The sequence below is a fragment of the Scyliorhinus torazame genome, chromosome 10, assembly GCF_047496885.1.
Source record: "Scyliorhinus torazame isolate Kashiwa2021f chromosome 10, sScyTor2.1, whole genome shotgun sequence".
Classification (NCBI taxonomy): domain Eukaryota; kingdom Metazoa; phylum Chordata; class Chondrichthyes; order Carcharhiniformes; family Scyliorhinidae; genus Scyliorhinus; species Scyliorhinus torazame.
Genome location: NC_092716.1, coordinates 263,885,112 through 263,911,375, shown reverse-complemented (window position 1 = coordinate 263,911,375; position 26,264 = coordinate 263,885,112). Strand labels below are relative to the sequence as shown.

Here is a 26,264-nt window from a genome sequence, read left to right as displayed (position 1 = left end):
TCGAGTCTGCACCGGCTCTTGGAAAGAGCACCCTACCCAAGGTCCACACCTCCACCCCATCCCCATAACCCAGTAACCCCACCCAACACTAAGGACAATTTTGGACACTAAGGACAATTTAGCATGGCCAATCCACCAAACCTGCACATCTTTGGACTGTGGGAGGAAACCGGAGCACCCGGAGGAAACCCACGCACACACGGGGAGAACGTGCAGACTCCGCACAGACAGTGACCCAGCGGGGAATCGAACCTGGGACCCTGGAGCTGTGAAGCAATTGTGCTATCCAACAGTGCTGCCTGTTTCAGATGGTTGTTTCAAACCAGACTTTCAGATGAAGATTTCTGCTTCCCAGTTTGTAATGGTTTTCATTGTGGATCCATTCTGATTTGGATTTGTTTTATTGTCATGTGCACCGAGGTACAGTGAAAAGTATTGTTCTGCGTACAGTGCAGACAGATCATTCAGTACGTGAAAAGAAATAGGACATCCATAAATACACATAGACACAGGTATTGGGTGAAGCATACAGGAGTGTAGTACTGCTCAGTCAAGGGAACAGAAAAGAGAAAGTTTAGAGATAGTATTAGTATTAGAATTAGATTTGAAAAGGTTGGTGCGGTTATAAGAGATGCAGGAAGAGGATCTGTGTGAGAGATCGCAGAGAGTCACTACACTCTGGCGCCATCTTGCTTTTTTTCAGGACCCTGCAGTTTCAGAAATACAGCAGCTCACAGCATTTGTGGAGAAAACATGAGGGAGCGAGAGCAGGTCCCTTTCTGTGTGTGCCCAGGTCTCAACCCAGCTCTTTGTGTCTCTGAGAATCATTCCACTTGAGTAGGATCCAATCACCACCTGTTACTGGGCAGAATACAGCCTTTTGGACAATTAATTGTCCACCAGTGAGCCAATTGAACCGAGTCTCACCCCATCTCTGTGGTGCCACAGAGTCTGAGTTCTGTTGCTCAAAGCTAGTCCAGTGTACTATGCTGCAATTTTTTGAATTCGTCCTTTCTCCTGCTTGATCTAAGGATGCCTGTCCATTAAGCACCCATAGATGATAACAGCAGGGTCACACACAGCAATGCCCTGGACATTGATCTTCTGCCGGAGACTTCAGGCCAATCCTGGAGGGTTGGGAACTCTAGCTTCAGTACCGTCTAACTTCTCACAGTATTTCGATTCATTTTTTAAGTCTTTCTATTTGTTCTGAGCAGCCAGAATATGTATCTTCTCAGCTGACAATCTGAGGGTGGATTTTAACATCTGTAAGTGTTGGTTCCACTGTGAACTGATGCTGAAGTTTAGTTGGGTAAATTCAGAGTTGGCTGGAGGAATTTTCCCAGCCCCTTGGAGACAGGTTGACCAGGAAACTTAGAAAAACATGCGTCAGGACATTTGATGATTGGATTCCTGCCTCTGGCCACTTTTCCCTCAGTGGAACATAAGGGACATTGGAACAGGAGTAGGCCATTCAGCCCCACGGGCCGATCAATGAGATCATTGCTGATCTGTGAGCTAACTCCATGAATCTTTGGCCCATCTCCCTTAATATCTTTACTTAACAAAGGTTTATCTATCTCAGATTTAAAATTAATAACTGTTCTTGCTTCAACTGCTGTTTGTGGGAGAGAGTTTCAAACCTTAAAGGGCAGCACGGTAGCACAGTCGCTTCACAGCGCCAGGGTCCCAGGTTCGATTCCCTGCTGGGTCACTGTCTGTGCGGAGTCTGCACGTTCTCCCCATGTCTGCGTGGGTTTCCTCCGGGTGCTCCGGTTTCCTCCCACAGTCCAAAGATGTGCAGGTCAGGTGGATTGGCCATGATAAATTGCCCTTAGTGACCAAAAAGTTTTGGAGGGGTTACGGAGATAGGGTGGAAGTGAGGGCTTAAGTGCGTCGGTGCAGACTCGATGGGCCGACTGACCTCCATCTGCCCTGTATGTTCTATGTTCTACTACCCTTTGAGTGAAGAAGTTCCTCCTAACATCTCTCCTGAACGGATTGGTCCTAATTTTTAGACTGTGCCCTCTAGCTTTAGAATCTTCAACGAGTGGAAATAGTTTATCTTTATCTCACTGTCTTTTTCTGTTAATACCTTCAATACTCCAATCAGATCACCCCTTAACCTTCTAAATTCTGGTGAAAACAGGTCTAATTTGCGTAATCTCTCATCGTAACTCAACCCCTGTATTTCCAGGTATCATTTTTGTAAACCTACATTACTCTCCCTCCAAGGCCAAGATATCCATCCTAAGGTGTGGTGCCCAGAACTGCTCCCAGTGACTCCGAGTGGGGCTAACCAGGGTTTGTAAAGCTGCAGTTTCACCCCTGGGTCTTTATACTCCAATCCTCCAGATAGAAAGGCCAGCATTCCATTCGCCTTTTTGATTATTTTCTGCACTTGCTCCTGGCATTTTAAGGACCGATGCACCTGGGCTGGGATAGAAGCCAGCAAACTACAAGTCTGTGGTGGGGAGCTAATTAAGGCTGTCAAAGCTGCACTTAACGGCAACCTGGCCTGCAGCAAGGCAGTTTGGTGAGTGCGGACTCCCCACTGTCTCAGCACCCCAACTTGTCCGAGGGGTTGGCTACACAGTGGGAGGTAAGAACTGCAGCGATTTCAAGGATTTTTAAAAATGAGAAGGCTGTTTCATTCCCATGTCAGAGGCTTGCTACTGAATGTAAATCTCCTGGGTATCAATTATATGAGATTACAGTGGATCAGGAATGGACCATTCAGCCAACCATCCATGAGGGTATTTATGCTTCACTTGTCGCCTCCCTTCTAAATCTGCCATCGTTACCCTCTATTCCTTCCTCTTTCATACAGGTGGTTGATGTGATGGTGGGGGAGCATTTTAGTGACAGCGGCCACAACATGGTGCTATTTATGGACAAAGAAATAGACAAATTGCAGGAAAAGGTCTTGGATTGGGGGAGAGCAGACTGTCAGGCAGGATCTGGCCAAGATAGATTGGAACAAGTTACTGGTGGGGAGTAGGGGGTGTTCAAAGAGGAGATTGCAGGGGCCCGAATCCAAATGTTTAATTCTTCTCTGGCCACGCAGGAGGTGCCAGAGGACTGGAGAACAGATAATGTGGTCCCACTATTTAAGAAAGGTTGTAGGGATAAGCCAGGGAACTACAGACCAGGGGGTCTCACATCAGTGGTGGGGAAACTGCTGGAGAAGATTCTGAAGGAGAGAATCTATCCCCACTTGGAGAGGCAAGGTTTGATCAGGAATAGTCAGCATGGCTTTGTCAGAGAGAGGTCATGCCTAACAAATTTGAATTTTTTGAGCATGTAATCAAGTGTATAGATGAGGGTAGTGCAGTAGATGCAGTTTACATGGACTTCGGCAAAGCCTTTAACAAGGTCCCAGATGGGAGACTTATTAAGAAGGCAAATGCACATGGGATACTGGGAAATTTGATAAGGTGGATTCATAATTGGCTTAGCTGTAGCAGACAGAGGGTGATGCCAGACGGCTGCTTTAGTGACTGGACGCCAGTGACCAGTGGCGTACCACAGGGATCCGTGCTGGACCCCGTATTATTCGTCATTTATATAAATTACATTAACGAGCCTCCAGGTTGTGAAGGAACTGAGTTTATATTTTAAATGGAGAAATGAAGATTGAGAGAGGACATTTTGAAATGAACAGCATCATGAAAACATATAATTCACATGAACTGAGAGCACGGTGACTATCGAATCAATAATCCAAACCACTGAGTCTCAATAAAAGTGATCAATAGGGTGCCAGTCAGCATCTTTTAAACTGGAGCTTGATAAATATCTGTCTCGGAATCAAGGTGAAGAAATGAACTTCTTCGTGGAAATGTAATGGATTTGTCGTCTTTTGGAACAATGTCACACCATGAAAGGCATCTGATCAAGATGACTTGTGCAAGGTGCGGTGGCAGGGTCCTTCCTCTTTGTTCCCGGTTTATTCACTTATTTTCCCTTCCTTTTGTTTTTGCCGTTACATTTTTGGCCCATGGATGATTTATGGACTTGTGTCTTTAAGGCAGCCTGTATCTTATATTCACGCAGAAGGAAGCTGTGGCCTACGCCTTTAATTCAAACTGAAGATTCTATAGGCTGTGCTGTTTTAGAATGATGATTACAGACTGGCCAGTGTCAGTGATGACTCGGTTTGGTTGATTTAGCTGATGGTAAGTGATTTGGCCCAGAAGGCTGTGTTCTGCTCAGTAACGGGTAGTGATTGGATCTGATTCCCGTGGAATGTTTCAGAGTCACGAGGTTCCAGTTTGGTTTCACTTTTGATTCTGCCGCCTGGATCATCAGAAGGTTATTGGGCTGGGGCTGACTCTCTCTCTCCAGCTAGTCTGGTGTCGTTCTCTTCACAGTGCAGAGGCCTGAAGTCAAACCATGAGCTGAAAGCAAGGTATCTCTCCAGAAAGATATAATATAAGCTTCAATGCCAACCTCGAGCTAAAGGCCCAGTCTGATAAGGCGGGATTCCCTGTTCCTGCGGCGTGACCGGAGAATCCGCTGGAGGTTCACATCATAAAAACCGTTGCGAACCCCTCACCGATTCCGGTACTGGTGAGGGACCAGCACCAACGCTGCACGGAACTCCCACGGATCGTGTGTAAAACGGCCGGAGAATGGCCAGGTCCCGGGCCGTGCATGCGGACAGCTGACAGCCTGCGAAGGTCGCGACGTACAACCTGGCGCCGGTCATGCGCGTAACCTAACCCGCAAACTGCGACCCCACAGCCCACCTCCTGCCACCCCCTGGCCGCCCCCCACCAGTCTCCACCAGCCCTGGCAGATGCCCTCCCGGCCAGCGGCATGAATCCCGGCCGAGTTTGCTGCCGCTGGACACAGTCCGCAGCCAGAACGCCGGCTCAGGCCACACGTGTCCTGCGCCGTTGGGAACTCTGCCCATCGAGGTGGAACATTGCATGTGGGCTGGCCGCTGAGGTGCCGATGGCAATGGGACTGAGCCCGGCGCGCGTCACAATGATGCCACTTTGGAGGGGGCAGGGAATCACAAACCGCCGTCAAACCGGCGCCGACCCTGATTCCGGTGTCGGAATCGATTCTCCACCTGATCGGCGATTACGATTTCGGCGCCGGGGAACCGAGAATCCTGCGCAGTGTCTCCGCAGAAAGAAAGAAGCCTGAATGCAAATCTCAAGCTAAAGTCACAGTCTGATAAGAAGTACAGTGGCCAGGATTCTCCGACCCCGCACCGGCTCGCCGATTCTCCCCCGCCGATTCTTGGGCGCCCGCGGGATCGCCACCGCACCGGTCGGTGGTCATTGAAAGCGGCCCCCCGGCGATTCTCCAGGCCTCGACCGGCCGAGTCCCGCCGGCGTGGGTTACTCAGGTCCCACCCGGCAGGACCTGGAAGTTCTGTCTGTGGGTCCGTCCTAGAGGGGTGAGGGGGGGATCCGACCCTGGGAGGGCCTCCATGGTGGCCTGGCCCGCGATCGGGGCCTACTTATTAAACGGGGTGTGAACACTTTGACTTTGGCTGACACGGGGCTCATTTGGCTCCTTGTAGTGGGGAAAGACTGAATATCAACAAAGAACAATACAGTACAGGAACAGGCCCTTCGGCCCTCCAAGCCTTCGCCAGTCACGTGTCCTATCCAGACCAACCGCCTGTATCCTTCTATACCCCGTCAGTTCATGTGTCTACCCAGATAAGTCTTAAAGGTCGCTAACGTATCTGCCTCAACCACCTCACTGGGCCGTGCATTCCAGGCCACCACCACCCACTGTGTAAAAACCTTCCCCGCACATCTCCACTGAACCTTTCCCCGCTCACCTTGAACTTGTGCTCCTCGTGATTGTCATTTCCGCTCTGGGGGTGCACCCTCACTGCGGTGCTAATCTGTTCACCTTCTCCTCATTGTTCTGCAAGGATGTGTCCGTCGCCTGTTGGGCTGTGATTGGCCACACCAGCTGCAATTGGATGGGCAACATATCCGCCAAGTGGGATCTGCCGGACTGTGTGGAGCGCGGGGGAATTCCCAGAGGTTTTGCAGCCTGGTTTGGGTACCATTAAAGGGGCCATGGCCAAGATCCATGTTGACCTGGAGGCCCAGCCCGGATATTTTCGTGCCCCGCCCCCTCCTCGGTTCCTAACACTTTACTGGAGAAAGTCAAGACCGAGCTTCGCTGCTGGGAGAGTTTGCGCATCATTCGGCCTGTGCACATCACCCCTTGGGTTACCACGCGTTGCTGTTTATTTAGATAATGTGCTAGTCGCAGGGACCATGGGCCAAGAACATTTGCAGAAGCTTGAGGTGGTGTTGGAATATTTTTCAGAGTGTGGGGTCTGCCTGCGCCACGTGGAGTGTGTGTTTCACGTGAAAGAAGTCGTCTATTTGGGTATCGGGTGGGCTGGTGAGATTTGATCTGATACCTCCCGATCATTACTTCAGGTGATGTGATTACTGGGCCTATGTTCCCACATTTGTGCACAGTGATATGCCTGGTGTCTGTGTGCAAGGGGAGGAAGGGCAGTGCATGGCTTTGAGTATTAATATGTGAGGCGATAAAGGTGGAATATGCATGGTGAGCGAGGAGAAGGGGAGGACAGGGATGAAAATGGTATGGGCCGAGATGGGTGAACAGGAAGAGTTCAGTGTGTCGGTAACATTGGCGTATCACTTTGCAAAATGTCTTTGTAATACAAAGTTGTGATGATGTGCATCGCAAATACCTCATGCGCCCTCCCTTCCTTATTAATGAGCACCAGGAAGTAGAGGACCCAGTTCAGTGGAAGTTTGACTGAACTATATAATGATACAGATTTTAGTACTAACTAGTACAAGAGCAACAATGAGCCATGTGTCTATTATTTCCACATTTTGAATCATTCAGACGAGTGCAACACTTGGAAAGGTACCACCATCTCCCACGCGAGTGATCGTGGAATATCTTTGATGTGGAGGAGGCCTTTGAGCACATACAAGCCCAGCAGTGTCTGGAGTCAAACACTTCACTCCTGCAGTCTGGATTCATGGACGTATCTCTCATGAACCCTCACCAGTTTTACTGTGGGGGCTTTGAGATTGAAAGTTGTGTGGTTCAATTGGATAAATTTGGATCCGCCATAGATAGTCTCTGGGGTTCAGTAGGTGTCAGTCATTAAGTCATCTGAGCAATTCACTTTGACGGGAGCGACTGACTGTCCAATATCTAGCTCGGGCCAGGGAAAGTAACAGTAGAATTCTCCTGTGAACTGGCTGGATAATTATATCTTTGGTACCTGCATTTCTTCAATTTGACTAAAGGCAGTTAACGCTGAATGAGCAGGTGCTGGTTGGCAGATTGAGTTGCTTTCCCATACAGTACAGTGCAGTGCGCGGTCATTAAGATCAGAACGTCTTACTTCAAATGGTTCAACCCTTCCATTCACACAAAGGTTAATAATAACCTCTCTCTGTCCTGTAAACAATGATACAGTTCCATCAGATATAATGTCTGTCCTTCTGTCTACCCTACAACTTTCCTGTTATCGACGCAGATTGACTTTAAGACTTTATGTATTCCGGACATCCTCACCTGATTTTTCAGTGTACTTTTGACCTTCCTTTTTGTCAAAGCATTCATATGCATCTTGGGTAAGCTCTTCATTCACCCTTTGTCCCTCGTTCCTCAACCACACTTGTTGCAGTAATGCTGAGCCTTTGACATCTTGGTCCCAGCATTGCCAGTCTGAGCCTTGACCACAGCTGCTTTTAGAGCCTTTTCAGCAGCTGTCACATTCTGTTTATTTCAGCTTTTGGTTGGGCCTGTTCCGGACTCTGACTAGAGAGATTCACCTCAGCCCAGTTTCTTTCCGGCATTTTGAAAGGGTAGGTTTACAGACCATGAAGGACAAACAGACGAGAGCTTTATTGGAAAGATGTTTTCTCACAGGCTGCGAGAATAGACTGATTGTCAGCCCGCCCAAGCTGCTAATGATGTCATCAGTACATCTTGTGATCAAACTCTTTTTTTCACAACAGTGGTAATGTGGAACCTGTGTCTGCATTCAGATCTCAGCAGACATTTTATACATTTATTTTATTCATTCCTGGGATGTGGGCATCCTGAATTAGTTTCATGGTCATTATTAGACTTTTCATTCTAGATTTTTATTGAATTTAAATTTCACCATCTGCAGTGGTGGGATTTACCCGGGTCTCTGGTTTACTAGTCCAGCGACAATACCACAATGTCACTGCCTCCCCAAAATGCTCAAACTTAATTGCTGGGCTTCCTGAGTAGCTAATTCAGTAGAGGTTGCAATTTCTAAAACCTTCTTTAGTTTTACGTTGCTTTCTGTTAACAGTTTTTTCTGAATAGCTCCGCTTCTTAACCCACACACTAGTCTGTCTCTAATGGTGTCATTCAAGACATCTCCATATTCACAGTATTCGGCTCATTGCTTCAAAGTAGCTATGAGCTGTGTGATTGATTCTGATCCAATTGGATACGTTCTGGGACCTGAACCTCTCAACGACGACCAAAGGTTTAGGTGAGAAGTTATAGAATTTATAGTGCACAAGGAGGCCATTCGGCCCAATGAGTCTACACCGGCCCCTGAAAGAGCACTCCACCTAAGCCCATACCTCCACCCTTTCCCCGTAACCCAGTTACCCCACCTAACCTTTTGGACACTAAGGCCAATTTATCATGGCCAATCCTCCTGACCTGCCCATCTTTGGACTGTGGGAGGAAACCGGAGCACCCGGAGGAAACCCACGCAGACACGGGGAGAACGTGCAGACTCCGCACAGACAGTGACCTGAGGTCGGAATTGAACCCGGGTCCTTGGTGCTGTGAGGCAGCAGTGCTAACCACTGTGCCACCCGATATCATATCACATGGTCCCATGGTGCTCAACCCTCCCTGGCATCTTACTATAGTTAAACTTCCATTGGCACAAATGTGCCACAAAGCTTTTCGCACCGCCCTGCTTCTTTTGTCTCAAACAAGCTAACCCTGAGCTCAGCCTGTTGCTTTCCGAGTTTTACAAGTGATGTTGCAAAACCCCCCCTGCTCTCAAATAATTGTTGCAGGGTATTTGTTACTTTACTTGCTGTTTGTGTTTATATTTCTGTTTCTCCGATGATCGCTGCTATTGTTCTGCACCTCTCCGTTGCCAGCTTTGATGGAGCAAAGTTTTAACTTATTAATCATTTCCGGATGTCTGCAAACAGATCGACGATTGCTTATAATTTTTCTCTGGGCATCTGCCAGCGTGGTTCCGACTTCTTCGCCGCCAGTTTCTTTGAGGTATTTTTAAAGGATAGACTTGCAGACCAAGAAGGTACAAAGATACAAGAGCTTTATTGGAAAGGTGTTTTCTCACAGGCTGCTGGAATAGACTCATTGTTAGCCCGCCCATTCTGCTGATAACATCATCATTACATCCAGTGATCGAACTCTCAGAGTGACCTTGTTCCAACTAGGAACAAACATGAATTCACAACTGAGGGCTGGTACAGTCCCTGTAAAATTAACTCCAAGTGTATTTGAGTCAATGAACTGCTTCAGTGACAGCAATCTTCCGCTGGTTACAAGGGCTTCATGCTGGGGGGGGAAAGGACATCAGCTCAGCAGTACAGAGGAGCCATATAAGGGTATGGGGGTGGATTTTACTGTGGGGCCTGGATTGCCCATCCCTCCCAACATAAAAGTCGGCTGGCACCTCGCAATGTGAAATCTCGTTTCCTCACAATGGCGGCAGCATTAATTGGATCCAAGTGAGATTTCTGTCCCATGGCGAAAGCTACTGGGCAGGTCTCCATTTCTTCACCTTCCCCCCACAGACTAAAAAATTGTGGCAAAGGTGGAATAAGCCTCTTAAATTAATTGTCCACTTCAGTGCCTCAAAAGGACTAAGGGCAGGTGGGCAGCTTGACATCTTTCCCCGCCCCCCCATAACATGGGGAAAAGGTCAGGGGTGGGTAGGAAGGTGACGGGTTGGCAACCTATTTTATTTTACAAGCTCCCCTCGCCCTGCAGTGCTCCAGCAGGGGCAGTACACCCCAGGGAGAAGACAGTGTTACCATCCCAGCTGGTGGGAATACTGGACAAATCAGATCCCAGAATCCTGGCTGATAGTTCGTAACCTTTTTTTGTTCGGAACCATGGAGTAAAGTTACTGAACAAGTTCCCAGCAGTCTGCTAGTTATTGAACAAGTTCCCAGCAGTCTGCTAGTTACTGAACAAATTCCCAGCAGTCTGCTAGTTACTGAACAAGTTCCCAGCAGTCTGCTAGTTACTGAACAAATTCCCAGCAGTCTGCTAGTTACTGAACAAATTCCCAGCAGTCTGCTAGTTACTGAACAAGTTCCCAGCAGTCTGCTAGTTACTGAACAAGTTCCCAGCAGTCTGCTAGTTATTGAACAAATTCCCAGCAGTCTGCTAGTTACTGAACAAATTCCCAGCAGTCTGCTAGTTACTGAACAAATTCACAGCAGTCTGCTAGTTACTGAACAAGTTCCCAGCAGTCTGCTGGTTACTGAACAAGTTCCCAGCAGTCTGCTAGTTACTGAACAAGTTCCCAGCAGTCTGCTAGTTACTGAACAAATTCACAGCAGTCTGCTAGTTACTGAACAAGTTCACAGCAGTCTGCTAGTTACTGAACAAATTCCCAGCAGTCTGCTAGTTACTGAACAAGTTCCCAGCAGTCTGCTAGTTACTGAACAAGTTCCCGCAATCTGCTAGTTACTGAACAAGTTCCCAGCAGTCTGCTAGTTACTGAACAAATTCCCAGCAGTCTGCTAGTTACTGAACAAATTCCCAGCAGTCTGCTAGTTACTGAACAAATTCACAGCAGTCTGCTAGTTACTGAACAAGTTCCCAGCAGTCTGCTAGTTACTGAACAAGTTCCCAGCAGTCTGCTGGTTACTGAACAAGTTCCCAGCAGTCTGCTAGTTACTGAACAAGTTCCCAGCAGTCTGCTAGTTACTGAACAAATTCACAGCAGTCTGCTAGTTACTGAACAAATTCCCAGCAGTCTGCTAGTTACTGAACAAGTTCCCAGCAGTCTGCTAGTTACTGAACAAGTTCCCGCAATCTGCTAGTTACTGAACAAGTTCCCAGCAGTCTGCTAGTTACTGAACAAATTCCCAGCAGTCTGCTAGTTACTGAACAAGTTCCCAGCAGTCTGCTAGTTACTGAACAAGTTCCCAGCAGTCTGCTAGTTACTGAACAAATTCCCAGCAGTCTGCTAGTTACTGAACAAATTCCCAGCAGTCTGCTAGTTACTGAACAAGTTCCCGCAGTCTGCTAGTTACTGAACAAATTCCCAGCAGTCTGCTAGTTACTGAACAAGTTCCCAGCAGTCTGCTAGTTACTGAACAAGTTCCCAGCAGTCTGCTAGTTACTGAACAAATTCACAGCAGTCTGCTAGTTACTGAACAAGTTCCCAGCAGTCTGCTAGTTACTGAACAAGTTCCCAGCAGTCTGCTAGTTACTGAACAAATTCCCAGCAGTCTGCTAGTTACTGAACAAGTTCCCGCAATCTGCTAGTTACTGAACAAGTTCCCAGCAGTCTGCTAGTTACTGAACAAGTTCCCAGCAGTCTGCTAGTTACTGAACAAATTCCCAGCAGTCTGCTAGTTACTGAACAAGTTCCCAGCAGTCTGCTAGTTACTGAACAAGTTCCCGCAGTCTGCTAGTTACTGAACAAGTTCCCAGCAGTCTGCTAGTTACTGAACAAATTCCCAGCAGTCTGCTAGTTACTGAACAAGTTCCCAGCAGTCTGCTAGTTACTGAACAAATTCCCAGCAGTCTGCTAGTTTATTTTCAACAAAAGAAAAACATATTTATCAAAACAAAAAAATGAACTCATTGGCCCGTGTTCCCTTTGTGTACATTTGGAAGGCAGTGATTTAGGCGAGGGACTGTAGCCACACAGGGGCCCTCACAGGGCAGGCTGACAGCAAGGAGGTATATGGAGTTATCACCATGGGGATAGTCCACTCCTGGCAGACGGAAACTGCCGAGGCCAGCAACAACCTGTTGACAGCTCTAAATTTCCGGCGAGGTACATGCGTTAAGGGGAAATAAGCTCCATCTGTGGGGGTGGTCATCCGAAGCCTGTGACACTGAACGTCATGGCTCCATTGAGTTTCTACGCCTCAGGATCCTTTTGAGGATCAAAAGGAGAGCTCAGGGAAATCACAATCAGCAGCCCAGCATTGGTACTGATGCATTGATCCAGAGAGGTCCCAACTTACTAAAGTTCACCATTGCCGATAGAGCCAGGCTGATAGGGCAAGAGGCCTGTGCGATATACTCACCATCCCCTGAATGTGGCTCTCCATGAGAATCACCACCCTCTGAATGGAGGAAGCCACCCAATGCAGATATGAGAATCATCCCAGCACTTGTGGCCAGGATGGACCCCCTCACTGTCCTTGCCAATGCCTACCCTCTGCAATCTCCACCAGACCTTCACACACCTCCTGTTGGACATCCAACATCTCTTCCCTCACAGTTGACTCCAGAGCCTCATCATCGGGCCCCGCATCTTCCTGGTCTCCCACGTTCCCCCAAAGGTCAGAGGCTGACATTGTCACAACGTCCGACAGCTGGTCCTGTTGGTGCCACTGATTTGTGTAAATACGGCTGAGATGCTCAAGGTGCAGAGTGAGGGTGGGCAGTACCCCCTCCCACTAAGGTCCCCTCCTGTTCCTCAGAGGCCAATGCCAGGCCCTTGGGGCTGGTGGCGGGTGGGTCAGTCACCTGTTGAAGAGAACACCAGACTGAGTAATACCCAACACTGCCAATAATGCTGCATCTCAGACAGAGACAGTCCAACACTGAGGTCCGACAGAGGGATGGTCGTCTCGAACTGTTGCCACACACATAGCCATCCCTCCCCCACGCACTCCATTGTCGTCCCTCACCCCCTCCACCCCACACACACACACCTGCACACCTCCCATAGGGCACACTCATTTTAACACTGAGGATGCTCACTTCGACTTGCTGCAGAGAGAAGGTAATTCAGCTTTTTGCAGCTCTGTCGACAGGTCATGTGGATGACCCCACAGCGACTGACCTCCACTGCCAGCTCCCTCCAGGAGGAGGAGCTCCTGCTACTCAGTCACCACCAACAGGAGCTACCCCAGGGAGTCACCGCTGAACTTTGGAGCTGCGTGCTCAGTTGCCCAGAAAGGAGTTATTTGGCCTTTGCATCAGCCCAGCTGCTGGATAAGGAAGTTGAGACAGTCGGTAATGGTGGGGAGGACCTCAGGAGGACTTGGGCTGTCAAGGATGGTGACCGCAGCAGGTATTCACTTCCCCCCCTTGGAAAGCTGACTGCCCTCCCGATTTTCCTGATTCCCTGCTGCACATTGTTGGCAGACTTTTCACCCACTTGACGGGAGCTTGTCCCTGACCAACAGCTACCCCATTCTCCACCTTACTCTGTGGCCTGTCCTCCAATTTTCTGACAGTTCTGCCGTTTGGCGATTAATTGATACCCAGCACATAATGGCGGCGGCCCACCGGACTTTGCCAATGTCGCAAACCCACATAGTTTAAAAGTCCCCGATGTTTCAAACTCATAACATCGACCATCTGGAAGGACAAGAGCAGCAGATACCTGGAACCCTACCACCTGGAGGTTCCCCTCCAAGTCACTCACCACCCTGACTTGGAAATATATCGCCGTTCCTTCACTGTCGCTGGGGCAACATCCTGGATCCCCTCCCAACAGCACTGTGGATGTACCTACTCCTGCCGTGGTTCAAGAAGACGACTCAACATCACCTTCTCGAGGGCAATTAGGGATGGGCAATAATTGCTGGCTTACCCACCAATGCTCACATTCCCTGAATGAAATAAACCTGTGCATGGCAGCAAACACACACACAGTTGCTACGCAGCTGAATGCTGCCAAGTGAATCATTACTGGAACACCTCGTTCAACTCCACTCCCTCGGCTCCGTGTCCCTCGGTTCACCCCTCCCCATATCCGGCAAACACCACTCCTCCCCATATCCGGCAAACACCACCCCATATCCGGCAACCCCCCTCCCCATATCCGGCAAACCCCCTCCCCATATCCGGCAAACCCCCTCCCCATATCCGGCAACCCCCCTCCCCATATCCGGCAAACACCACCCCTCCCCATATCCGGCAAACACCACCCCTCCCATATCCGGCAAACATCACCCCTCCCCATATCCGGCAAACATCACCCCTCCCCATATCCGGCACACCCCCTCCCCATATCCGGCAACCCCCCTCCCCATATCTGGCAAACCCCCTCCCCATATCCGGCAAACATCACCCCTCCCCATATCCGGCAACCCCCCTCCCCATATCTGGCAAACCCCCTCCCCATATCCGGCAAACCCCCTCCCCATATCCGGCAAACCCCCTCCCCATATCCGGCAAACCCCCTCCCCATATCCGGCAAACCCCCTCCCCATATCCGGCAAACCCCCTCCCCATATCCGGCAAACCCCCTCCCCATATCCGGCAAATCCCCTCCCCATATCCGGCAAACCCCCTCCCCATATCCGGCAAACCCCCTCCCCATATCCGGCAAATCCCCTCCCCATATTCGGCAAACCCCCTTCCCATATCCGGCAAACCCCCTTCCCATATCCAGCAAACCCCCTCCCTATATCCGGAAATTGCTACAACCCACAAAACAAGAAGGGAAGTTTGAAATCCGCCCCCCCCTCGTCCCCCCGTCCCCCCCACCCGATCTATCAGCCCACCCAAGGTACGGCTCCCATCACGAACGTCGATCTGGAAAAACCCTCCCACACAGGATTCAACGCAAATTCCACCCGGACAAATGATTGGGAATAATTGGACAGGGTGGCCATGTACCTGGTCTCAACCCCAACCCAACAGCTGCCTGGTTCAAACTTCCAAAGAGAGAGAGATCCACCCTCAACAGGATCACGACTGACCACGGCTCCTGCTTGGCCACCATCCACAAATGGGGCATTAGTCACAGCTCCCTCCGTGCCTGTGGGCAATGAAACCTTGGGATTCCTATCTTCCAGCCCAGAGTCATTACTCTCCAGCTGCTGCTTGCTGAGGTGACCCTCCACCCCTGTAACCAAGAGGCTGTGGAGCCATATCTAATCTGTTGGATTGCTGCTGTGTTCTGTCCAGACGTTCAAGGGATAACACATCACAAACGCCTCATGGTCAGTAGTGATTGACAGCGGTTTATGATGTGTCTCCTTACAGTTACTTGCCCACCACACTCCAACACCCCAGCAAGGTCCCACAAATAGTTTGTGATTTACCGGTTGTGGTAATGGGAGTGGTTACCCCCCCCCTTCAGCCAATCAACTGGGGGGCACCTATAATAATCTTTATTATTGGCACAAGGAGGTTTACATTAACACTGTAATGAAGTTACTGTGAAAAACCCCTAGTCGTCACATTGCGGCGCCTGTTCGGGTACACAGAGGGAGATTTAAGAATATCCAAATTACTTAACAGCACGTCTTTCGGGACTTGTGGAAGGAAACAGGCGCACCCGGAGGAAACCCACGTAGACACGGGGAGAATGTGCAGATTCCACACAGACAGTGTGCAGCGCTATGGGTAGGAAAATAATAATAATAATAATAAAATGGCGACGGGTTTGTGAATATCTGAATATGTGCTCCCAATAAAGTTTATGTTAGTTGGCAACAAACTGGCCACTGCTCCACGTTATCACACTGCTGTTCGTACAGGGATTTCTATTGACCATGACACTGGGGAGAATTGCCTTGTTCTTCAGAATAGTACCAGGGGATCTTCTGCGACCATCTCAGAGATACAGGTTAACCTTTCTGAATCCTGAAATGTGTTGTTGCAACTTGTGCAATTGTTAAAAATGGCCAGGTCTCATCTGAAGGACGGGATAGAACATAGAACATGACAGCGCAGTACAGGCCCTTCGGCCCTCGATGTTGCGCCGACCTGTGAAACCACTCTAAAGCCCATCTACACTATTCCCTTATCGTCCATATGTCTATCCAATGACCATTTGAATACCCTTAGTGTTGGCGAGTCCACTACTGTTGCAGGCAGGGCATTCCACGCCCTTACTACTCTCTGAGTAAAGAACCTACCTCTGACATCTGTCCTATATCTATCTCCCCTCAATTTAAAGCTATGTCCCCTCATGCTAGACATCACCATCCGAGGAAAAAGGCTCTCACTGTCCACCCTATCCAATCCTCTGATCATCATGTATGTCTCAATTAAGTCACCTCTTAACCTTCTCTCTAACGAAAACAGCCTCAAGTCCCTCAGCCTTTCCTCATAAGATCTTCCCTCCATACCAGGCAACATTCTGGTAAATCTCCTCTGCACACTTTCCAATGCTTCCACATCCTTCCTATAATGCGGCGACCAGAATTGCACGCAATACTCCAAATGCGGCCGCACCAGAGTTTTGTACAGCTGCAACATGACCTCTTGGCTCCGAAACTCAATCCCTCTACCAATAAAAGCTAACGCACCGTACGCCTTCTTAACAACCCTCTCAGCCTGGGTGGCAACTTTCAGGAATCTATGTACGTGGACATCGAGATCTCTCTGCTCATCCACACTGCCAAGAATCTTACCATTAGCCCAGTACTCTGTCTTCCTGTTATTCCTTCCAAAATGAATCACCTCACACTTTTCTGCATTAAACTCCATTTGCCACCTCTCAGCCCAGTGCTGCAGCTTATCTATGTCCCTCTGTAACTTGTAACATCCTTCCGCACTGTCCACAACTCCACCGACTTTAGCGTAATCTGCAAATTTACTCACCCATCCTTCTACGCCCTCCTCCAGGTCATTTATAAAAATGACAAACAGCAGTGGCCCCAAAACAGATCCTTGTGGTACACCACTAGTAACTGGACTCCAGTCTGAACACTTGCCATCAACCACCACCCTTTGTCTTCTTCCAGCTAGACAATTTCTGATCCAAACTGCTAAATCACCCTGCATCCCATGCCTCCGTATTTTCATAGATTTCATAGAATTTACAGTGCAGAAGGAGGCCATTCAGCCCATCAAGTCTGCACCGGTTCTTGGAAAGAGCACCCTACCCAAGATCCACACCTCCACCCTATCCCCATAACCCAGTAACCCCACCCAACACTAAGGGCAAATCTGCAGTAGCCTACCGCGGTGAACCTTATCAAACGCTTTACTGAAATCCATATACACCACATCAACTGCTTTCCCCTCATCCACCTGTTTGGTCACCTTCTCAAAGAACTCAATAAGGTTCATGAGGCACAACCTACCCTTCACAAAACCGTGTTGACTATCTCTAATCAAATTATTCCTTTCCAGATGATTATACATCCTATCTCTTATAAACCTTTCCAAGATTTTGCCCACAACAGAAGTAAGGCTCACTGGTCTATAGTTACCGGGGTTGTCTCTACTCCCCTTCTTGAACAAGGGGACAACATTTGCTATCCTTCAGTCTTCTGGCACTATTCCTGTTGACAAAGATGACTTAAAGATCAAAGCAACAGGCTCAGCAATCTCCACCCTAGCTTCCCAGAAAATCCTAGGATAAATCCCATCCGGCCCAGGGGACTTACCTATTTTCACACTTTCCAGAATTGCTAACACCTCCTCCTTATGAACCTCAAGCCCTTCTAGTCTAGTAGCCTGAATCTCAGTATTCTCCTCGACAACATTGTCTTTTTCCTGTGTGAATACTGATGAAAAATATTAATTTAGCACCTCCTCTATCTCCACGGACTCCAAGCACAACTTCCCACTACTGTCCTTGACTGGCCCTACTCTTACCCTAGTCATTCTTTTATTCCTGACATATCTCCAGAAAGCTTTAGGGTTATCCTTGATCCTACCTGCCAAAGACTTCTCATGTCCCCTGGAGTGCCAGTCCGGAATTTGTGGCCTCGATGGGATTGGAATCAACACTCTGATGACTTGTTGCTGAGAGCCAATGGCATCTTGGCCTTTTTCTTTCCTGTCAAAGGGTTTCACTTGTGTTGTATTTTGAAAGATTTTGCTAAATACTTTTGCTGTGCGCTAAATGCAGCATTGACTTCACTTTGGCTCAATTGTTCAGTGTTTGCACCCAGCTATCTTCTCTGGTGCGTTAATGATTTACTTCTTAAACAGTTGGCTACATTCTTGTGATCTTTAGTCACTTCCAACCAAGTGGTGCCAACTGATATAACAGCCGGATTGTGACCTCGAGAATTCGACCAGCGTAAAGAAGCCAGATTCGTTTCAGCGACTACAGGTTTGAGAGAAAAAGAGTGAGTTATTTATTCACACCATATGCTAGGCACCTGTAAGAGCAAGGCACTGCCAGAATATATTATAACACCAGCTTTTAGTTAACACAGAATCAGCCCCTTATCCTCCGCACCCAAAATTACTTCGACTGGTATTGCCGGGTAAATATTGTTTTTCCATGGCTCTCTAAGAAATTAATTTAGTTGATGGAAAGTGAAATGATGCAAATCCACCGGGATAATTTTTACCATCTTAAGAAAACTCTTAATCATTGAGGTTTTGGGATGTTTTGCCAGTGTTCTGGAGTCTAACCGAGACAACCATAAACTCCAACATTCTTTGCATTCTCTGGTGAACTGGAAGCGAGAAGGAAGCAGTGGTGGGGCCCAGTGCCAGCCTCTGCTGAAATTATAATTCCCTTTCGATTTCACACTGTGCAGCTCACCCGGTTAAAATGGGCATGTCAGCGTTTGGTTAGTCTGCTCCGCTGGAGTAGCCTTTGATTTGGAGATGCCGGCGTTGGACTGGGGTGGGCACAGTAAGAAGTCTCATATCACCAGGTTAAAGTCTAACAGGTTTGTATTGAATCACTAGTTTTCGGAGCACAGCTCCTTCCTAAGCTCCTTCATCAGCTCCTTCACCTGATGAAGGAGCTGCGCTCCGAAAGCTAGTGATTCCAAATGAACCTGTCGGACTTGAACCTGGTGTTGTAAGGCTTCTTACGGAGCAGCCTTTATATCAGATTTGAATGTCGCTCTTTTCGTTTTCCGAACTATTAATTTCTGTTCCTGTGCAGGGCAGAAATTTTGCATTCAAAGACTTTTTAATGCCACAATCATTTTCAAATCGCATAATTTAAACTTGTAGCAATTGGATGGCTTGACTCGATGGAAGTAGACTATGTGCTGTAGATAAACGATACACATTTGTCACTTAGCGATACAGAACTTGAATATTGCTAAAAACAGAGACGTATTGCTGAAGCTTTTCACCGTACACTCCTCAGGACAAATGCAAGAATTTCAAATTTCAAACATCACAACAACTTATACTACAGAAGGAAAGAGTGCTGATTGATTGGCAAATCAAGTCAGATTGGTCAAACCTTGCCATGAAGAAAACAACGGGGAACTCTCGGCTCCTGGGTAATTTCTTCATAGGGATCCATTCCCTGCAAACAAAAGGAATCTGTTCAAGCCTTGTGGCGTTTGAATTCTTGCATTTGTCCTGATGAAGCTTTGCAATATGTCTCTCCATTCAATAAAACACAAGATCTGGGAATCTATAGGCTCTATTTAGCTCTGGAACTGAATGGGTTTTGAGAGAGCGAACATCCCATCCAGGTGTCTGAAGAACACCTGAGGATGATGGAGGATTGTTGAAAGTTTACTGCACCCATACTGCAGCCCCAACAGCTCTCACACCCTAGGCCAGGTTTCAATCGTCCCAACCACTTGCATTCCCTTTCCTATTTCTCTGCAGCAACCCTTCTGAGTTCCCATGTTCAGTCACACCCATATCAGTGCTCCCCGAACCAGTATCCAATCTGTCAATTCCATTCCCCACCATCCCCTAACCTTTCGCTATCAGATCCCATCAGCTCCTTTCGCACAGTTACTGCCCCCCTTTGGGGTCCTCTTCCCAGCACTGCCAGAAAACCCCCTAAATCCCTAACCCCCCCCCCCCCCCACCCCCACCCCCCCACCCCCCCCCCACAGTACTTCTGGATTCAGTTGTTGAAAACAACGAGGCCACAGTGGCTCCCGACTGCCAAGAAAATTAATGAGTTAAAAAAATGTGTTGATGGGGTGTGGGCGAGACTGTCTCGGCCAACATTTATTGCCCAGTCTTAATTGCCCCTTGAGAATGTGTAATGTGAAATTCGGAATGGTACTAACGTTTCCACTGTGGGCATAACAAAATTACAATTTCACATCTTAATTCAGCGGCTCTGTTACACGGGGAAAACATGCAGTAATCCTTTAGCTGACTGGGAGGACTGCGAACGGCGATCCCCCTAGCATCATTTCAAAATGAATGTTCTGCGTTGATCGAATAATTCCTGCTGCCTTGCTTGTGGACAGCACGCGCAGAAAGGGAATTGCCGAAGTGCTCAAATGCTGAAAATCCGAACTGAAATGGAGACTGCTGGAAGTAGGACAGTGGGGAGAGACCACAGGTTAATATTTCACAACTGAAAAATTAAAGTGAAGAACTGCTGCGCTATCTTTCAGTCACAACGTGTGAAAGGTTTACATGTACAACCTCTCTTTCCTCTGGCCAATCCTAACATTGTCTATTTGTTTGATGCTATTTAGCTCAGGTGGCTAGACAGCTGGTTAGTGATGCAGAGCGAGGCAGCAGCGTGGGTTCAGTCCCCGTACCGGGCTTGGGGGTGATGCAGAGCGAGGCAGCAGCGTGGGTTCAATCCCCGTACCGGGCTGGGGGGCTGGGTGGTGATGCAGAGCGAGGCAGCAGCGTGTGTTCAGTCCCCGTACCGGGCTGGGGGGGGGGCGGGTGGTGATGCAGAGCGAGGCAGCAGCGTGGGTTCAGTCCCCGTACCGGGCTGGGGGGGCTGGGGGGTGATGCAGAGCGAGGCAGCAGCGTGGGCTCAGTCCCCGTACCGGGCTGGGGGGTGATGCAGAGCGAGGCAGCAGCGTGGGCTCAGTCCCCGTACCGGGCTGGGGGGTGATGCAGAGCGAGGACAGCAGCGTGGGCTCAGTCCCCGTACCGGGCTGGGGGGCTGGGTGGTGATGCAGAGCGGGGCAGCAGCGTGGGTTCAATCTCCCGTACCGGCTGATGTTATTCATGAAGGCCCCGCCTTCTCAACCTTGCCCCTCGCCTGAGGTGTGGTGACCCTCAGGTTAAATCACCACCAGCCCCCTCAGAAGGGAAAGCGGCCTATGGTCCTTTGGGACTGTGCGACATTTACAGCACAGAGGAAGCTATTTGGGTCATTGAGCCCATTCTGGTATTTGGGAATTTAGCGAGTCCCACTTTCTCATAACCCAGGAAACCTATTCCTTCACATTTTATACAATTTCCTTCTGAAAGCCATGAGTGAATGTGTCCCACCTGTCTCCCTCAGGTTGGCTTTGTATGTGTGCATTTGGCATGAAGAAATGGGGATGTTGCGTGGCAGTGAGGTTGTGGATTCGGCCAAGGCCTTGACAGAAATCTTTGGATCCTCGCTGTCTTCAGGGGATGTCCCAGAGGACTGGAGAATAGCCAATGTTGTTCCTCTGTTTAAGAAGGGTAGCAAGGATAATCCCGGGAACTACAGGCCGGTGAGCCTTACATCAGTGGTAGGGAAATTACTGGAGAGAATTCTTCGAGACAGGATCTACTCCCATTTGGAAGCAAATGGACGTATTAGTGAGAGGCAGCACGGTTTTGTGAAGGGGAGGTCGTGTCTCACTAACTTGATAGAGTTTTTCGAGGAGGTCACTAAGATGATTGATGCAGGTAGGGCAGTAGATGTTTTCTATATGGACTTCAGTAAGGCCTTTGACAAGGTCCCTCATGGTAGACTAGTACAAAAGGTGAAGTCACACGGGATCAGGGGTGAGCTGGCAAGGTGGATACAGAACTGGCTAGGCCATAGGAAGCAGAGAGTAGCAATGGAGGGATGCTTTTCTAATTGGAGGGCTGTGACCAGTGGTGTTCCACAGGGATCAGTGCTGGGACCTTTGCTGTTCATATATGTAGGGGTTGGTTTAGCACACTCGGCTAAATTGCTGGCTTTTAAAGCAGACCAAGGCAGGCTAGCAGCACGGTTTGATTCCCGTACCAGCTTTTCACAGTAACTTCATTTGAAGCCAACTTGTGACAATAAGCGATTTTCATTTCATATCAATGATTTGGGGGAAAATGTAACTGGTCTGATTAGTAAGTTTGCAGACGACACAAAGGTTGGTGGAATTGCGGATAGCGATGAGGACTGTCTGAGGATACAGCAGGATTTAGATTGTTTGGAGACTTGGGCGGAGAGATCTAGGAGTACAGGTCCACAGGTCACTGAAAGGGGCAACACAGGTGGAGAAGGTAGTCAAGAAGGCATGCGGCATGCTTGCCTTCATTGGCCGGAGCATTGAGTATAAGAATTGGCAAGTCGTGTTGCAGCTGTATCGAACCTTAGAGCATAGAACATAGAACATAGAACAATACAGCGCAGTACAGGCCCTTCGGCCCACGATGTTGCACCGAAACAAAAGCCATCTAACCTACACTATGCCATTATCATCCATATGTTTATCCAATAAACTTTTAAATGCCCTCAATGTTGGCGAGTTCACTACTGTAGCAGGTAGGGCATTCCACAGCCTCACCACTCTTTGCGTAAAGAACCTACCTCTGACCTCTGTCCTATATCTATTACCCCTCAGTTTAAAGCTATGTCCCCTCGTGCTAGCCATTTCCATCCGCAGGAGAAGGCTCTCACTGTCCACCCTATCTAACCCCCTGATCATTTTGTATGCCTCTATTAAGTCTCCTCTTAACCTTCTTCTCTCTAACGAAAACAACCTCAAGTCCATCAGCCTTTCCTCATAAGATTTTCCCTCCATACCAGGCAACATCCTGGTAAATCTCCTCTGCACCCGCTCCAAAGCTTCCACGTCCTTCCTATAATGCGGTGACCAGAACTGTACGCAATACTCCAAATGCGGCCGTACCAGAGTTCTGTACAGCTGCAACATGACCTCATGACTCCGGAACTCAATCCCTCTACCAATAAAGGCCAACACTCCATAGGCCTTCTTCACAACCCTATCAACCTGGGTGGCAACTTTCAGGGATCTATGTACATGGACACCTAGATCCCTCTGCTCACCCACACTTCCAAGAACTTTACCATTAGCCAAATATTCCGCATTTCGCGTTCTTAGTTTGGCCACACTTGGAGTATAGTATTCACTTCTGGTCGCCACACTATCAGAAGGATGTGGAGGCTTTAGAGAGGGTGCAGAAGAGATTTATCAGGATGTTGCCTGGTATGGAGGGCATTAGCTATGAGGAGAGGTTGAATAAACTTGGTTTGTTCTCACTGGAACAACGGAGGTTGAGGGGCGACCTGATAGAGGTCTACAAAATTATGAGGGGCATAGACAGAGTGGATAGTCAGAGGCTTTTTCCCAGGGTAGAGGGGTCAATTACTAGGGGGCATAGGTTTAAGGTGAGAGGGGCAAGGTTTAGAGGAGATGTACGAGGCAAGTTTTTTACACAGAGGGTCGTGGGTGCCTGGAACTCGCTACCGGAGGAGGTGGTGGAAGCAGGGACGATAGTGACATTTAAGGGGCATCTTGACAAATACATGAATAGGATGGGAATAGAGGGATACGGACCCAGGAAGTGTAGAAGATTGTAGTTTAGTCGGGCAGCATGGTCGGCACGGGCTTGGAGGGCCGAAGGGCCTGTTCCTGTGCTGTACTTTTCTTTGTTCTTTGTTTTAAGACACTTTATAAATGAAGATTGTGAGAAGCTGGGCGGGGTCTCCGTTGTGGGTCTGGCTCGTTTCCGCTGCCAGCGAGAATGGAGAATTTAACGGTCAGCCACTCACTGCAGCGGGATTGGAGAATCAAACTCGCTGTCCTGGGAAACCCGTGTGTGGGGACACGCTGTCGCCGGGAATGCCGTGTGTGGGGACACGCTGTCGCTGGGAGAGCCGTGTGTGGGAAGACGCTGTCGCTGGGAGAGCCGTGTGTGGGGACACGCTGTCGCTGGGAGAGCCGTGTGTGGGGACACGCTGTCGCTGGGAGAGCCGTGTGTGGAGACACGCTGTCGACGGGAGAGCCGTGTGTGGGGACACGCTGTCGCCGGGAGAGCCGTGTGTGGGGATACGCTGTCGCTGGGAGAGCCGTGTGTGGAGACACGCTGTCGACGGGAGAGCCGTGTGTGGGGACACGCTGTCGCCGGGAAAGCCGTGTGTGGGGACACGCTGTCGCCGGGAAAGCCGTGTGTGGGGACACGCTGTCGCCGGGAAAGCCGTGTGTGGGGACACGCTGTCGCCGGGAAAGCCGTGTGTGGGGACACGCTGTCGCCGGGAGAGCCGTGTGTGGGGACACGCTGTCGCCGGGAGAGCCGTGTGTGGGGACACGCTGTCGCCGGGAAAGCCGTGTGTGGGGACACGCTGTCGCTGGGAGAGCCGTGTGTGGGGACACGCTGTTGCCGGGAAAGCCGTGTGTGGGGACACGCTGTGGGGGAGAGCCTTGTGTGAGGACACGCTGTCGCCGGGAGAGCCATGTGTGGGGACACGCTGTCGCTGGGAAAGCCGTGTGTGGGGACACGCTGTCGCTGGGAGAGCCGTGTGTGGGGACACGCTGTCGCCGGGAGAGCCGTGTGTGGGGACACGCTGTCGCCGGGAGAGCCGTGTGTGGGGACACGCTGTCGCCGGGAAAGCCGTGTGTGAGGACACGCTGTGGGGGAGAGCCGTGTGTGAGGACACGCTGTCGCCGGGAGAGCCGTGTGTGGGGACACGCTGTCGCTGGGAGAGCCGTGTGTGGGGACACGCTGTCGCTGGGAGAGCCGTGTGTGGGAACACGCTGTCGCCGGGAAAGCCGTGTGTGGGGACACGCTGTCGCTGGGAAAGCCGTGTGTGAGGAGACGCTGTCGCTGGGAAAGCCGTGTGTGGGGACACGCTGTCGCTGGAAGAGCCGTGTGTGGGAACACGCTGTCGCCGGGAAAGCCGTGTGTGGGGACACGCTGTCGCTGGGAAAGCCGTGTGTGGGGACACGCTGTCGCTGGGAGAGCCGTGTGTGGGAACACGCTGTCGCCGGGAAAGTCGTGTGTGGGGACACGCTGTCGCCGGGAGAGCCGTGTGTGGGAACACGCTGTCGCTGGGAGAGCCGTGTGTGGGAACACGCTGTCGCTGGGAGAGCCGTGTGTGGGAACACGCTGTTGCCGGGAAAGCCGTGTGTGGGGACACGCTGTCGCCGGGAGAGCCGTGTGTGGGAACACGCTGTCGCTGGGAGAGCCGTGTGTGAGGACACGCTGTCGCCGGGAGAGCCGTGTGTGGGAACACGCTGTCGCTGGGAGAGCCGTGTGTGGGAACACGCTGTCGCTGGGAGAGCCGTGTGTGGGAACACGCTGTTGCCGGGAAAGCCGTGTGTGGGGACACGCTGTCGCCGGGAGAGCCGTGTGTGGGAACACGCTGTCGCTGGGAGAGCCGTGTGTGGGAACAAACTGTGGGGGAGAGCCGTGTGTGAGGACACGCTGTCGCTGGGAGAGCCGTGTGTGGGAACACGCTGTTGCCGGGAAAGCCGTGTGTGGGAACAGGCTGTTGCCGGGAAAGCCGTGTGTGGGGACACGCTGTCGCCGGGAGAGCCGTGTGTGGGAACACGCTGTCGCTGGGAGAGCCGTGTGTGGGAACACGCTGTGGGGGAGAGCCGTGTGTGGGGACACGCTGTCGCTGGGAGAGCCGTGTGTGGGGACACGCTGTCGCCGGGAGAGCCGTGTGTGGGAACACGCTGTCGCTGGGAGAGCCGTGTGTGGGGACACGCTGTCGCCGGGAGAGCCGTGTGTGGGAACACGCTGTTGCCGGGAAAGCCGTGTGTGGGAACACGCTGTCGCTGGGAGAGCCGTGTGTGGGAACACGCTGTGGGGGAGAGCCGTGTGTGGGGACACGCTGTCGCTGGGAGAGCCGTGTGTGGGGACACGCTGTCGCCGGGAGAGCCGTGTGTGAGGACACGCTGTCGCCGGGAGAGCCGTGTGTGGGGACACGCTGTTGCCGGGAGAGCCGTGTGTGGGGACACGCTGTCGCTGGGAGAGCCGTGTGTGGGGACACGCTGTTGCCGGGAGAGCCGTGTGTGGGAACACGCTGTTGCCGGGAAAGCCGTGTGTGGGAACACGCTGTCGCTGGGAGAGCCGTGTGTGGGAACACGCTGTCGCTGGGAGAGCCGTGTGTGGGGACACGATGTCGCCGGGAGAGCCGTGTGTGGGAACACGCTGTCGCTGGGAGAGCCGTGTGTGGGGACACGCTGTCGCCAGGAGAGCCGTGTGTGGGGACACGCTGTCGCCGGGAGAGCCGTGTGTGG

General features: G+C 50.4%; 1 protein-coding gene and 1 long non-coding RNA gene across 4 annotated transcripts in view; one reads left to right on the top strand and one right to left on the bottom strand.

Moving 5' to 3' along the window:
* LOC140384761 (SH3 and multiple ankyrin repeat domains protein 2-like) overlaps positions 1 to 26,264 on the top strand; it is a 1,513,496-nt gene that overhangs the window by 9,163 nt on the left and 1,478,069 nt on the right. The gene's annotated exons all lie outside the window — the stretch shown is intronic.
* LOC140384762 (uncharacterized) lies at positions 11,728 to 20,253 on the bottom strand. Its single transcript, XR_011933135.1, has 3 exons — positions 20,133 to 20,253; positions 17,838 to 18,232; positions 11,728 to 12,732 (listed from the first exon to the last, which is right to left on the bottom strand). It is a non-coding gene; the product is annotated as an uncharacterized lncRNA (long non-coding RNA).